At 38.0% G+C, this 16,353-nt stretch overlaps 2 pseudogenes; both read left to right on the top strand.

Annotated features, from left to right (window-relative positions):
- The first annotated feature begins 8,589 nt into the window (after positions 1-8,589).
- Positions 8,590-10,085, top strand: LOC138146096 (ceramide synthase 2 pseudogene; annotated as a pseudogene).
- Positions 9,926-11,210, top strand: LOC138146097 (ubiquitin-like-conjugating enzyme ATG3 pseudogene; annotated as a pseudogene).
- Positions 11,211-16,353: the final 5,143 nt, after the last annotated feature.

The raw sequence follows: 16,353 nt of genomic DNA, 5'->3' as shown, positions 1-16,353 counted from the left end.
TATTTTTGTTTATGGTTATATGTTTGTGTGTGTATATATATATATGTATTTTTGTTTATGGTTATATGTTTGTCTCTATATATATGTGCGTGTGTGTACACAGCAGTATATATGTATACATATATGAATATGTGTGTATATACATAAATATAAACACATACATAAATATCCATGCATGCATTTATGTTTCTAAATGTTAGTTAGGGAGGCTTTCTACTACCCTAGAAATCTCACTTTTAAGCAACTTTTTACTCTGTCTATGTGTCCAATAGGCCGAACTTGTCGTCCCAAGTAAGTAAATCAGTGAATTTTTTTTCCTCATTGGTTTCCCAGTCATGTCCTCTGTTAAGCTACCAAAATATTTGTATATATTCACTGGTTCCATGTATTGCTCAAAAACTAAGCATAAAGCTTAATGCCAAGACACACTTTTAAAAGTAGATAATCAATTCTTTTCTTTCAATTAATTCTTTTCTCTCAAAGTGAACCAACTTAGGTTCTGTCCACTTTCAGTACAAGCTACATACATAAATTAAGTAACTTCCCTTAGTATGATGCTGTTTACAAAGTAATTGTCTCCACTTGTGTTTTCTGAACAAAATATTGTGCAAATGTGGGAGGCAGGCAGGTATAACCAAATAGAGAATGCTTCCACTTTTGTGTGGAAGATGGAAACCAGGCCCCTAGGAAATGAATGTGGAAAGATTAGGAAACAGAGGTTTAGGGATATTTGAGGAGGATGCTGTGACTCCATTCCTTTCTAAATAAATTTGCTCTCAAGGATTGCAGGAATCAATCTATGTAAGGCTAGCTTTCTAAGCTGCTAGTTCCAAAGTAATAAACATCTAGCTTAAGGACTAGTGTGGAAGCTGAAAGGTTTGCTTTTTTCCCAAGGGATTTAATTTATTTTTAATATCACAGATGGCTTGAGGCAAGCTGTAATAATATGTCATTCTTTAGTTGAATCACATTCCTTCAATTCTGAAATATTCATTCATGTCCCTATCTGTAAATCACATTCTGCCGTACTTGTCAGAATAGCTATTTTACACATGTAAAAATGGCACCAGAGATTGGCCACTCTATCAGCGATGTATGCTTTTAAAATGTTATGGAGAACATGAGCAGTAACAGAAACTAAGTCCAAAATCTGCTTAGTTGTATGCATTTGTATTTAATGATCTTTAGTGTCCTGAAAATAGAATATGAAATAATAGGCATTGATAGTAGTCACAAAATATAAGGACATATGGTAGTTAATAATCTGCTCAATAATTTCAAGGGAGATTGTCCCCATGATATCTACTTTTCACCTGATTTCAATGCTGTCTGAATGGCATCTGCCTTGAAGAAGATGTAATGAAATAATTGAAGATGCTAAAGGAACAACAATAATTATAGCACTCCATGTCTTGTACCAGTTTATAATGTAAATGGAGGTGAAAGGAAAACAAAACAAAACAACACATGAGGCAGAGATAAGGAATCACAGAATAAAGACATAAAGAAGCATAAATAAGTATGCCACCACAAAGACGTTCAAATAATGAGTTCATCCATTTCCCCAAAGTAATGAATTAGGAGAGACAGACAGAGATAGAGAGAGGGACAGAGAGAGAGAGACAGACAGAGAAACAAAAACAGAGACAGAGAGAGAAAGGAAACATGGGGTGGGGGTAGAAAACAAGATTTTAATCTTCAGGTTTTTTTTATTGGTTTTACATGGAAGAGGGAGTTTAACTATTAGAACCAGAGCACAGAACTAGAAACAGTGGGTAGATATTACAAAGAGAAAATATTTCAGTTCAATATAAGGCAAAATTCCCTAATTAAGGATATTTAAAATTGAAATAGACTGTTTTGAAAAGTAGTTAAGTATCCCATTCTGGGAGGTGGTCTAGACAATGATGGATGATCTCTTATTGGGCATGTATTAGAAGGGAATTTTCCTTCAGTCAAGCATACAGAGCTTGGGCCAGATGGTTTCCAATTCCATTAAGTCATTGAAAAAAGTATTTTCTAAGTACTTACTATGAGTTTGACACTGATTAGCAATGGAGATACACAGAAAGGTAAAAGACAGTGTCTGCTCTTAAAGATTTTGCAGTCTAATGTCTATTTCATTCTAATTCTATGTGAATCATTGACATTTATCAATTTTTTTCTAGCTTCTAGTAGGAATTTGTGGAAAAGAATATGTTTCTGTAAGCCCATGTGCTTGATGAATTCTGGAAAATTTTATAAGGAAAGACTATTTTTTGGTCTTCCTACCCCCAGCATCTAGTACAGCACCTGGCACAAAGAAAATGTTTAAAAAAACACAGAACTATGTATTTTAAAATGATTGATTGATCAGATTTTGAAAGAATTGTAAAGGTGGTAATAGGACATTTAGATATGGTATCTAGATATTTTTCAGGTAGTTGGGAAAATGTGTAATGCAGTTTTCTTTATTATTCCATTTGCAACTTCTTTTTCACCCTTTTTAATTAGTTTTTTTCATTTTTTATTTTTTAACATTCACTTTCATAAGTTTTAAATTTTCTCTCTCATCCTCTCCCTTCGCACCCCCTGTAGCAGCAAGCACCCCAAGCATGTCCTCAGGGTTTGCAGCTACCACAGGTTCTTGGATCTGCTTTGTTAAAGGAAAGCAACTCAAAATGGGTTAACAAGCTTACTTTAATCAGTCAGACATATATCGTTTACCTTGTTCAGGAGAAAAGGTCAGCACCCTGAACCTCAAAGTATACAGGCATAATTATCAAGACAGAAACATCAAGTAGACAGATTTCCAAACTGTCCAATCATTACATCCATACCCAGTCAACATCTGGGTTTCCACATTCTGGGTTTTTCAAAGCCGGGGGACTCTCAACAACGGCTTCCCAGAATTCAGATCAAATCACAGAACACTTCTCAAAGTGAGTCCCAAAACAAAGCTACACATCAGGGCTTATATAGCCTTCTCCTGGCTCAGAGAATGTAACAACCTTATTGACCCACTGGCCAATCAAAAAGTATCTACTGAAAAACAAGCCTCCCTCCCCAAGCTTCTGATGCACTTTAGCCTAGGGGCAGGGAAGATCTTTAAAATTTACATTCGCATTACACCCCATCCCTTCCCAAGACAGCCAACAATATAATATAGGTTCTACACATACATCCCTATTAAGCACATTTTCACATTAGTCATGTTACATAGAATAATTATAATGAATGGGAGAAATCATGAGAAACAAAACAAAACAAAACAAAAGAGAAAATTGTCTGCTTTCCTCTTCATTCAGACTCCATAGTTCTTTCTGTTGATATGGCTGGCATTTTCCATCATGAGTCCTGTGGAATTATTTTAGATTCTCACATTGTTGAGAAGAGCTAAGTCTATCAAAATCAGTCATTACATACTGTGGCTGTTACTGTGTACAATGTTCTCTGGTTCTGCTTCTACTTGTGTTTTCTAATTGCCTATTGCATATTTAGTTTGGGGCTAGGAGTTTTGAGTCATACAAGAGAAAGACATGGTTACATTCCTAAAACAGTTTATTCTAATGTTTGTATTCATATGAACCACTCAGTCAAAATTTTACTCAAACATTTCTAAGAAATCACACTACTGGAATGAGCAATCCCCCTCACCTACCCCTCCACCCCCTTCCTGCCCAAGTCATCATGTGTGTCAGTTATATAGTAATAGCAACAAATATAACTATGGTTCTCAAGAACAGAATTTCATTCCCAGCTTTGATAATGCATTTATGTTAATTCCAATTATTTCAAATATAATTTGGGGGGCCTTTATAGTATTTTCTACCCTATTGCTTCCAAGTTTTGAAGTAAAAACATATCCTTCCATACAAATAACAGAGGATGATGTATGAATATTTAATGCTGAGACTGCGGGGAATTTGACAAGAGTGCATCTTGATAATCTCTGATCATGGAAAAATAGGCCAAAAAAATAGGCCATCCTCTTTTACCAAACACTGCAAAATTTTACCATATTCTGCTCTCCAGTAACACTTAAAATTATATTTGATATTAAGAAAAACAAAGCAGCTGAACCTGAAACCATGTGAAAATTATTTGCCCTGAATCAAACTGTGGAAATAAAACTTATTTCACTGCTTTTATTCCAGTCCCCTTGCAGTTTTCTTTTTAGTTCTCTCAACCCCTCTTCTCATTGCACACATGCACATTGAATCATGTTTATTTCTGGTCCCAAATAGAACCCTGTACTCCAGGTGTCACCTTAAACTACTTTCTACCATCAGCCTGACCAATACCCTCTATGATTTCCACATGGCCAAAATGCATTTTAACATATGTAATATTTCTTTCTCATGTTACTCCTCTGGTTACAAAATTTCTAAATCTAATGAAATTACACATATTTCCAGTCAATAATTCCTTGCCTTTACAGAAATTCTACTCAAACCTACCCTGATATTTCATTGTAGCCTAGAGGTAAACTGGGATATTAAAACTTCGGGATTTCAGAGTTGGTATAGGTTTCAGAGATGAACTAGTTCAAAACATATCTGACCAGGGAATGCCAGTACAGTAATTTTTATAAGAAAGACATACTCCAGCATCTGCTTGAAATACTTTCGTGAAGAAGAATCCATTAATTTCCAAGGGAATTCATTACAATTTTCGACAAGTTGTAAAGATGTTTCTCCCTATATTAGGTCAAAACCTGCCTCATAAAATGTCCAACTATTGTTCCTAATTATGCCTTCTTGAGGGTCAAACAGCACATCTAACCTCTTCCAAATGACAATTTTTCAGATACTTTGAGACAGCTATGATATCCCTTGAGTCTTCTTTTTTCTAAGATACAACCAAAATTTTCTTCTGCTGATCTTTGTGTAACATGGATTCAAGACCCTTTATCATTCTAGTTATTTCTTCTAGATAATGTGCAGTTTATCAAAGTACTTTCTAAATTTTGGTGCCAAAACGTGAAGACAGTACCCTAGATGTGACCTGATTGGGGCAGAGTTAAATAGGAGTATTGCCTCCTCTGTCTAGACAATCACTGCTTCAGGCATTTATTCATTCTTGATGCAACATAAAACTGCATTACTCTGTTGACATATTGACTCTGTAGTTGGTTCTAAAGTCTCCAAATCTATGTCATACAAACTGTGGTCTTGCTACACCACAGTAGATAGTATAAGGACTGAAAATCCCTACAAACCTAAAAAGGCCTAGTGATGGACTGTGTCTGCTGTCTAAAGACATCCTAGCTCCTTTTGGTAAGGTGCTTTTATTAGATCACATATTCTGAATGAAATCAAATGTAAATGTATGGTATTAAAATCTAGTAAACCAGAGTTACTTTTTATGTCTGAATTTGTCCCAACTTTTATCCTTCTCTTCCTGTACTCTCCCTCTGGAAAACTTTACCGAAATGAGTGATTACTCAGAGGGTTATAACATTTAACTACAACTCTCCAAGCCAGGTTACAAAGTTGTAGACAGTTAGTTGTCTGCAGCAATGAAGGGTAAACTTCACTGGAAGGAAGATCCTAGGTCTTTAAGTTACTGAAATTATTGTTCTATAGAAAAGACCTTTCAAAATTATAATTACATTTCAAGTACGTTAACATGGAAGGAGGTTTTCCTTCTAGCACCACTTAACCATACTAAATAGGCGACCATCTGTGTTGTTTTTTCATAGTTATGACTTTTTGACTTCTATACTGAAGTCACCCATTCATAAAGTTAGGCCAAGGTATTTTGAGGAAAGAAGAAAAAGGGAGAGAATGAGCAAGGGGAAGGAGAGACAGAAAGAAGGAAAAGAGAGAAAGAGATAGAAAAAGAAAAAAAATGAGAAAAGAAAGATATATAGATAGACAGGGAGAGAAAGAAACACAGAGAGAGAGAGACAAAGAGAGAGACAGACAGAGAGAGAGACAGACAGAGAGAGAGACAGAGAGGCAGACAGAGACAGAGAGACAGAGAGGCAGACAGAGACAGAGAGAGATAAAGACAGAACCTACCAAGATTTCTCCCTTTTCAGTGTCTAAACTCTATGATGGAAGGTTCATAAACAAATAAAACTCTTATTGAAGTATTGAAGCTCTAAGCAACATTCAGATACAGGTAAGTGAAAGAAACCATATTCCCATACAATAGAAAAATATCACTAATGAAATTGAGGTCTGTCCTACTTTTTAAAACTTGATTATGTTGTACTGAATATAGATGGTTTTACTTTTGTACCATCAACTTTGGACCCAAATATAGAGCCATGATATTTAATCAATTACACTTATTAGTTCTGAGTGTATTTTTACTGAAATAAGTCATAGAATAAAAGAACATTTTTATTATATGACCAGACAGGAAAAAAAAATGAATTAGCTGCAAAGGAATGAAAATTAGAGGCAAAACTTCCTTCCCATAAACAATCCTGTTTAGCTTTTTTTTATTCATCCATTTATTATGTCCAAAGAAAGTTCACATATTTTCTGCATTTATCATATGTAAACTCTTACAAGAAAAACCTACTCCAAATTCCATTATTATTAAGATACTTGAAAATATGTCCTTGTGGTAGGAAGCCATTTAACACTATTTAAAATTTGGTCTTTATTAATTTTTTTTTTTTACTTTTAGTTTACAAGATTCAATTCCACAATTCCTTGAGTTTCAAATTTTCTCTCTGTCCCTCTCCCCCCTCCCCCATGACGGCATACAATCAAGTATAGGATCTGCAAATACTTTCACATTAGACATTAATCAGGTTATAAAGATGAATTGTATCAGATGGAATGAAAAATGGGAAAGAGGAAACAAAACCAAACAAGAAAAAGAAAAAGATCTGGTAGTTTGCTTCAATCTGGATTCAAACTCAGTTCTTTCTAGTTCTTTCTCTGGAAGTAGACATCTCTCTCCATCATGAGTATTTTGGGATTGATTTATAACACTGTATTGCTGACAAGAGTCCAGTCTTTCAAAGTTGGTCGTCACACATACGTTGTGTCTGTAATTGTGTACAAATTTCTCCTGGCTCTACTCTTCTCACTCAACATCAGTTCATATAAGCCTCTCCAGGTAAATATGAAGTCCATCTGCTCCTCATTTCTTATAGCACAATAGTATTCCATTACATGCATATACCACAAATTGTTCAGCCATTCCCCAATTGATGGGCATCCCCTTAATTTCCAATTCTTTGCCACCACAAAAAGAGCTGCTATAAATATTTTTGTACATATGGGTCTTCCTCCTACTTCTATGATTTTTTCAGGATACAGCCCTAGAAGTGGTATTGCTGGGTCAAAAGGAATTAAATTATTTTTAGCCCTTTGGGCATAATTCCAGATTGCTCTCCAGAAAGGTTGGATCAGTTCACAATTTCACCAGCAATGCATTAGTGTTCCAATTTGCCTACATCCTCTCCAGCATTTGTCATTTTCCTGTTTTGTCATCTTAGCCAATCTGACTGGTGAGATGTTAACACCATTTTGATATCTTCTTCAGTGTTAGGGAGGACTCTGCTTGAGAGAACCCTCATGCCCCATGTTTGTAAGCAGCCCTCTTGCTTCAATAACAAACACTGGTTACAGGCTCAATCAGGCTGGGTGGCTGTGCCATGACCAATTTGAAATGTCTGCCTAATAAATGTCTCTCTACAAAGACCCTTGATCTTGGGAGAACATGATACATTACCTTTTGCAATTATAGGAGGTCCAAATTTCCTAAGCTCCAGATCATGAAGTCAGTGGCATGCATATTTGTCCACCAGCCATCGCCATTATCATCTCCACACCACAAAGCTGGGCTTTTTCCTCTTTGCTGTCTCTTCTTCACTGTCATTGGATAGATGTCCTTGAAAATGGTCCTAGCCTTCTTTGGGGGACTCTGCTGTTTCTGCTTAATTTTCTTAGCCAGCGACTTCTTTCCTTTAATAATCCTTTCAAGGTTTCAATGTCAACTCCCTTGCAGTAACTTCATTTCTATTTAGTCACGTCTGGAACTCTACATCCATTTTTGCTTCTCAGCCATGGCATCTAGAAAATCCTACTTCTGATACTTTCTATACAAAAGATGCCTGTAATGTGAAATCCTCTAACACCAGCAAACATCATCACTGAGACCCATATTATCTCTGACAAAATTAGGAAGAATTCTTGAAATCCATTTACGTATTTTTTTCTGGAATATTATCAGTTTTGTTTGGGTCTTTTATGAACTGCTCCAGTCTGTGCCATTTCTCATTGGTAATATTTTTGGGGATGCTGGTAGCTGTGAATTTTTCTTCGGCTGCAGCACCGGCACAGACAGTAATGTATGCTAAACTTGCTGTGGTCTTATTTAAATTTTAAAGAATAATTCTCATAACCAAAAAAATTATGCTTAAAAATTGAAAGAGAAAACATTCTGCTAAACACATTTTATGGAACAAATAGAGTCATATTTCCTAAGCTAGGAAATGATAGAGACCAACAACAACAACAAAAAAGAATATAAAATTAAAAAAATTAAATTCTAGCAAAAATGACAATAGGTATTCATAAAAATAAAGTATTCATGATGATCAAACTTTATTTAAAACAGGAGGTGGAGTCAGGAGGTGGGGGAGGGAGGGAGGGAGGACTGAGGAGGTGAGAACAGAGGACAGCCCGGCCACCGCAGACGCTGCTGCCAAGATGCTGCAAACTCTATATGATTACTTCTGGTGGGAGCGATTGTGGCTGCCTGTGAATCTGACCTGGGCTTACCTGGAGGATCGTGATGGGAGAGTCTATGCCAAAGCTTCTGACCTTTACATCACCTTGCCCCTCGCCCTGCTCTTCCTCATTGTCAGATACTTCTTTGAGATTTATGTGGTAACAGCACTGGCTGCCCTTCTAAATGTGAAGAAGACTTGGCTTTGAGCATCCCCCAACCCAACTTTGGAGAACTTCTATTGTACCAGTGGCAAACACCCCAAACAGGCAGAGGTGGAGCTCTTGTCTCGGCAGAGTGGACTCTCAAACCATCAGGTAGAAAGATGGTTCCGTAGACGCCAAAATCAGAACGGGCCAAGCCTGCTCAAGAAATTCTGGGAGGCCAGTTGGAGATTCACCTTTTACCTTATTGCTTTCATTGCTGGCATGGCTGTCATTGTGGATAAACCTTGGATCTATGACATGAAGGATGTATGGAAAGGTTATTCTATATAGTCTACCATCCCTTCCCAGTACTGGTATTACATGATTGAACTCTCCTTGTACTGGTCACTACTCTTCAGTATTGCTTCTGATGTTAAACGAAAGGATTTCAAAGAGCAGGTTATCCACCATGTGGCCACCATCATTCTCATCAGTTTCTCCTGGTTTGCCAATTACATCTGGACAAGGACACTCATCATGGCTCTCCACGACTCCTCTGACTACCTGCTAGAGTGAGCCAAGATGTTTAACTACACTGGATGGAAAAACATGTGCAACAGTATCTTCATTGTCTTCGCCATTGTCTTCATCATCACTCGACTCGTCATCTTGCCCTTCTTGATCCTGCACCGCACAGTGGTGTACCCCCTGCAGCTATATCCTGCCTTTTTTGGTTACTACTTCTTCAACTCCATGATGGGTGTGCTGCAAGTGCTACACATCTTCTGGGCCTACCTCATCCTTTGAATGGCCCACAAATTTGTAACTGGAAAGCTGGTGGAAGATGAACGCAGCGATCGTGAAGAGACAGAGAGTTCTGAGGGCGAGGAGGCTATCACTGGTGGAGGAATGAAGAGCCACCATCTAGCCAATGGCCACCCTATTCTTAACAATAACCACAGGAGGCGCTGGAGGGAGGAGTGCGCAGCCAAGCTCTCCCGCTTCTCTTCCCTCAACTTTCCCCTGGTTTAACTCCTGGCGGCCAGCGCGGTGTGAGGTAGCGCGCTCTGGCGCTGGGAGCCGGCTGCCCATCCCCCTCGGGGGCCGCTTGTGGGGTGTGAGGCGGCCGCGGGGGTCAGGACACCCCGGTCCGCTCCCGTTCCCATCCCATTCCTCCTCTCCCCTCCCCCACCTCCCGCCCCGAGCTCCAGGAGCCCAGTGCGCGGCCCGCATCCCGCGCAGTCTGCCCTGGCCCCGGGATGCAGAACGTGATAAACACGGTGAAAGGGAAGGTGCTGGAAGTGGCCGAGTACCTGACCCCCGTGCTTAAGGAATCAAAATTTAAGGAAACGGGTGTGATCACACCAGAAGAGTTTGTTGCAGCTGGAGACCATTTAGTCCATCACTGTCCAACATGGCAATGGGCTTCAGGAGAAGAATTGAAAGTCAAGGCATACCTACCAACTGGCAAACAGTTTTTGGTAACTAAAAATGTGCCTTGCTACAAGCGGTGCAAACAAATGGAATACTCAGATGAATTGGAAGCTATAATTGAAGAAGATGATGGTGATGGGGGATGGGTAGATACATATCACAAATCAGGTATTACAGGAGTGACAGAAGTAGTTAAGGAGATTACCCTGGAAAGCAAGGATAGTATAAAACAAGACTGCTCAGCTTTATGTGATGAGGAAGAAGAGGAAGATGAGGGAGAAGCAGCAGATATGGAAGAATATGAAGAGACAGATGAGGCTACTCTGAACACAAGAAAAATAGTAGAAGCTAACAATGCTAAAAATGATGCTGGAAGTGAAGATTCTATTTTACAAACCAGAACTTATGATCTTTATATCACATATGACAAATATTACCAGACTCCAAGACTCTGGTTATTTGGTTATGATGAGCAACGGCAACCTTTAACAGTAGAACATATGTATGAAGACATTAGTCAAGATCATGTGAAGAAAACTGTGACCATCAAAAATCATCCTCACCTTCCACCACCTCCCATGTGTTCAGTTCACCCATGCAGACATGCTGAGGTAATGAAAAAAATCATTGAGACAGTTGCAGAAGGTGGAGGAGAACTTGGTGTTCATATGTATCTTCTCATTTTCCTGAAATTTTTACAAGCTGTCATTCCAACAATAGTATATGACTACACAAGACATTTCACAATGTAATGAAGAGATAATAAATTCTATGCTAATTATTGATTCTAATTTTAAAAGATTTAACCCATAGATGTGACCATACTCACCAATGAATACAACTTCTGTAATAAAGGGACTTATGTTTATTCATTAAACAAAAAAACAAAAAATGTTCCATTACCAGCCTTGTTTAATAAAAACTTGTGTGCAAAGAAAAAAAAAAAAACAACCACAGGAGAAATGACTGAGCTTGGGTCCCTGCTGCCTCCCAGCCTAATTTCATAAAGCCAAGAAACCACCCCTTCCCTACCACAAGGGGAAGATATCCCTTGGGGCGGGGGGGGGGGTGCAGAGGTCACCAAAATCTTGGGGGTGGGAGTGAAAGGGTAAGTTTTCTCACTTTCCCTTCACCTCTCCCTTAATTGCCCTTCTTCCTGGTCACCCAGTTGCCTTTAAACCAAACTCCTGTCCATCTTGTGTGAGGGGGATTGGTCATAGCCTCTGTTACAAGGGGAGATTTCCTCCCCCCTCCCTCAGCTGCCTGTCCTGTCATTCATTTCTGGGACAAACCTCCCCCCTCCCCCACCCATAGGCTTGGGTTCAGAGTTAGGGGAATGACTCACATTCCTTACTGTAGTTTCCAATCAGGGGCTCCAGAGACAGTTTATGCCTTACCATTCCCTTTTTGTGTCTCATTATGCCAAAGCTAGACCCTCCTCCTAATTATTACAGGTTCCCACAATGGCTGGGGGCCAAAGCTGAGCTGCCTAATCCTTCCTTTCCTTTAACCAGAGACATTTAGAAATCAAGTGTCCAAGGGTTCAAATAATCCTTGCCTTTTCTGCCCAGAGGAGGGTCCCCACCCAGAGCCTCAGAACAAGGATATCGTTTTCCCTTCTGTTACAACTTTCTAGCTGCCCTTCCAGCCTCCTGCACAGGATCTAGACTCCTCCTCTCCATGGCCTTTTCCCCCCTTTTTTACTCTCCTCCTCCTTCTCTGTCAGGCTTAGCTTGACTGAAGTGGGGCGGCAACTAGTTTTACTTATTTATTGTACTTTGGAATTTTGTTTTTCAGTTTGAAAGCCTGAACTTCAAACAGCCTAGGGAGAGGAGGGTGACAGACATTTTAGTAGAGAGGACCATATCAAACCATTTCAAACCCACAGACCAAATGTTGCACTGTTTGTGTTTGTGTGTGTGTGTTTTTAATTAAAATATATTAAAGATTAAATAAAAAAAACAGGAGGCATATATAGTTCAACACTAGGGAAAGAATATTATTAAGCATATTAAACATTCCAACCCACAATATTCTATTAATTAATGCAGAAAAAAATTCTTCACAAAATAAAACACCAATTAGTGCTAAAAAAAAAAAAAACAACTCTATACACCGTGGAAAAGAACATTCATAAAATATATCTAAAACCAAAATCCAGCATTGTATGAAATGGGGAAATACTGAGAGGTTCTCAATAAATATAAGAATAAAGCAGAAATTCCCCCCCCTTTTTTTTTTCAAGCAATTGGGGTTAAGCAACTTGCCCAAGGTTACACGGCCAGTTTTTTTTTTTTTTTTTTTTGGAGGGGGGGTTAATTATCTGAGGCTGGAACCGATCCTAGGTTCTCCTGACTCTGGGTTCAGAGATGTTACTCACTGTGACACCTAGCCGCCCCAGAAATTTCCCCTTTTCTCAGATGTTATTTGATATAGTCTAAAAATTTTAATGATAAAGATAGAAAAAAGGGATATAAAACTATCCCTATTTCTTGTTGACATAATGATTTACTTAGAATATCAATGCACTCAGCAACGGAACTAATTGAAACAATTAATATCTTCAACAAAGATGCAAGCTAGAAAATAAATCCACAGAAATCAACCTCATTTCTACTCAGTAATAACAAGATCTAAGAGCGAATAATAAGAAGGGAGTTCCCATTCAAAATAATTACAAAAGACATAAAAATGTCTGGCAGCCAATCTACTAAAGTATATATAATACTTATCTAGATAGTATTGCAAAATGCTACTTTAGAAAATGAGGAGCAACTTAAACAATTGGAAGGATAGTCATTGCTCATGGCTTGGCCATGTCAATCTAATGAAAAATGACAATAGTACTGAAATTATTTATAAATTTAGTGTTATAACAATCAATTTGCCAAGGGGATATTTTAGAGAGGTAGACAAAATAATGTCAAGATTCATTAGGAGAAACAACAACAGAAACTAGAATGTCCAGAGAAATAAAGGAGAAAAAAAATTATTTTAGAGCTGGATTCAAGGTATACTGTTACTTCTAAACCTTAAACTACATCATAAAATATCAACTAAAAAACCATTTGGTACTAGTTAAAACATTCAAGTAGGTGGTACAGTGAATAGAGGGCCTGGCCCGGAGTCAGGGAAATTCATGTTCTTGAGTTTAAATTTGGTCCTAGACACTTAGTAGTTTTGGGACCCTGGGCAAGTTGTTTTATTTTTTGTTTTCTTTTGTTTTTTGAACAGAAAGCATTATTCAATTCTCATGAGAAAGGGGCATTTCCTCCACTAGGACAGACTAGTGGAAGGGGGCAAGTTACAGAAAACAAAAAACTTGGTTATATACCCTAGTACAAACAACCCCTTCCACTGACCTTACCTTCATTGATTGAGAGCATGGCCTCACAATCTAATACGGGAATCTACCTCAGATACAAGGAACAAGGAAACAATCTTCAACTGATAAAAACTGATGAAAACATTTAATACCTTATTTGACAGTCGGTGATAGCAGGGGAGGAGTAAATTTCAGTTTCCTAGAGATCAGGTGGTCTACAGGAAAGTGAAATTTAGGCCTATCTGCAGCAGAAGCCCAGCTACAGTTTAGAGCACTATCTCCATTTTAGGAGAATGCTTTCACTCATTTCACTCATAAATAATCTTAAAAGACACAATAAAAGATCTTTTAATACAACCTTCTCATTTTACAAGTGAGGGAAAAAAATCCTTAATGTTGCTATTCTGGCAGTGGCCTCATCACTTTATGCTGGGAATGGCATCCAAACTTGCCTAACTGCTTGTAAAATGGAAGAGGCTGGACTGGATACTATCTAAGGTTCTTTCAACTCTCAATGTTATGGTCCATTACTTTTTGATGTCCTGAAGCTTTGCCACTAACTAGCTGTGTGTGACCATAAATAAATGTCTCAAGGCTGTAGCTACTCAAAGGCTCAGTTTCTTCAAGGGGGTTAGACTAGGGTCTCTTAGAGTTCTAAATCTTATTAACTTCTATTAATTCCTCACAGATGTGGTATGACTTGCAGTCATGAGACCAGGTCCAGCCTGGTTCTCACACTCACTAGCTCTATGATAGAAGAGAGGCACTAAATCCCTGAGTGTACCCATGTGTAAAATGGACGGGATACATCATGGTGTTTTTAGGAGATAAGGCCATTGTAACTTTTTATGTGCAATAAAAATGTGAATTATTTTTAATTATAAGAGCCTATCTGTGATCTTTGGCCACAAACACTTGGGTTTCTTCTTTCTATTTGTGGGTTTAGGGCAAAGCATTTTTCATTGTGCTGGAAGCATGGGTGTGCACACTAGTCTGTGGGTCAAAATCTGTCTATTATTGACAAAGGCCTTATGCAAAGTAAAGTGGTGTAGGGGAAAAAGAACTGTTTCTTACTATGTGCATGATTCTGTGTAAGCTGATTCTGTTTCTTTGAAATGAAGTTTCATTTTTACAATGAGAGGAGCTAGAAAATATTATCTGTAAGGTTCCTTCCAACCTGGAATTTTATGATTCCAATAGCTCAGATTTTCATAACTCATTCCATTTTACCTATTTACACCAAAACATTGCAAAATCTCATTTAAGAAACCAAATATGACCAAAAAGATGGAACACTAGACATTTTCTCTGAATGTGTTTCACCTCTTCATTTTTTTACATTGCATTTTATTTATTATTTAAATATTTCCCTATTAACTTTTTTAAATTAAATTTTATGTTTATTTTTACTTTATATTATTGCTTTCCACAAGATTTTGAGTTACAAATTATCTCCCCATCTTTCCCCTACCCACCACCCCCAAAAGAGCTGCTATCCCACTGTATACCCCTCCCCATCTGCTCTCTCCTATATCCTCCCCCATGCCACTTGCAACTTTCTGGTAGGGCAAGATGGATCTCCATACTGCAGTGCCTATATATCTTATTTCCCAGTTGTATGCAAAATAATTTTTTTTTAAACATTTGATTTTACCACTTTGAATTCCAGATTCTTTCCCTTCCTCCTTCTCACCTAACCTTACTGGGAAGATAAGCAATTCAATATAGGTTGTGCATGTGTAGTTATACAAAACATTTCCATATTGGATATATTGTGAAAGACTATTATTTCCCTCCATCCTATCTGGCCGCCCCACTTGTTCTATTCTTTACTTTGATCCTGTCCCTTTTCAAAAGTGGGTGCTTCTAACTACCCTCCCCCCAACCTTCCCTCCACTCTATCATCCCCCCTCTTATACCCTTCACCCCTACTCTCCTGTAGGGCAAGATACCTGATTTAGTGTGTATGTCATTCCCTCCCTAAGCCAAATTCAGTGAGAGTAAGTTTGACCCATTCCCTTTTGCCTTCATGTTCTTCCTCTCCATTGTAACAGTTATCCCTTGCCTCTTCTATATGCCTCTTCTTACCCCATTCTGTCTCTCCCCATCTCCTCTCATTATATTCCTCTTTCACCTATCAATTTCACCATTTAAATATCATCCCTTCCTCTTCAATTGATCCTGTGCCCTCTATGTATACCTGTACAAATATATACAGACACTCAAATATGTATTCATATGTATATATAACCTCCTATATAGACATATATAGTATGTATACATACATACATATATGCATTTATATTCCCTTCAACTATCCTCATACTGAGAGAGTTTTCGTTACAATTATTATTTTTCCAGGTAAGCATGTAAATAGTTCAACTTGGATAATTTTCTTATGTTTTTTTTTTCCCTGTTTACCTTCTCATGCTTTTCTTGCTTCTTGTATTTGAATGTCAAATTTTCTATTCAAGTGTGTTTTTTTCATCAAGAATGCTTTAAAGTAAACGAGCCATGTAACCTTGGGCAAATTACTTAACCCCAATTGCCCTCTGAAAGGCAAAAAAAAAAAATGCTTTAAAGTCCTCTATTCCACTGAATGACCATATTTTCCCCTGAAGCATTACACATGGTTTTGCTGGGTAGGTGATTCTTGGTTTTAATCCTAACTCCTTTGACCTCCAGAATATCGTATTCTAAGCCCTTTGATCCCTTAATATTGAAGATACTAGATCCTGGGTTATCCTGATTGTGTTTACATAATATTCA

The sequence above is a fragment of the Petaurus breviceps genome, unplaced genomic scaffold (genome assembly GCF_028583685.1).
Source record: "Petaurus breviceps papuanus isolate PSGF00001 unplaced genomic scaffold, PetGlider_PUasm1.0 90752, whole genome shotgun sequence".
NCBI classification, from domain to species: Eukaryota; Metazoa; Chordata; class Mammalia; order Diprotodontia; family Petauridae; genus Petaurus; species Petaurus breviceps.
The sequence above is the reverse complement of the archived record's forward strand: the minus strand, read 5'-3'. Positions and strand labels throughout refer to the sequence as shown.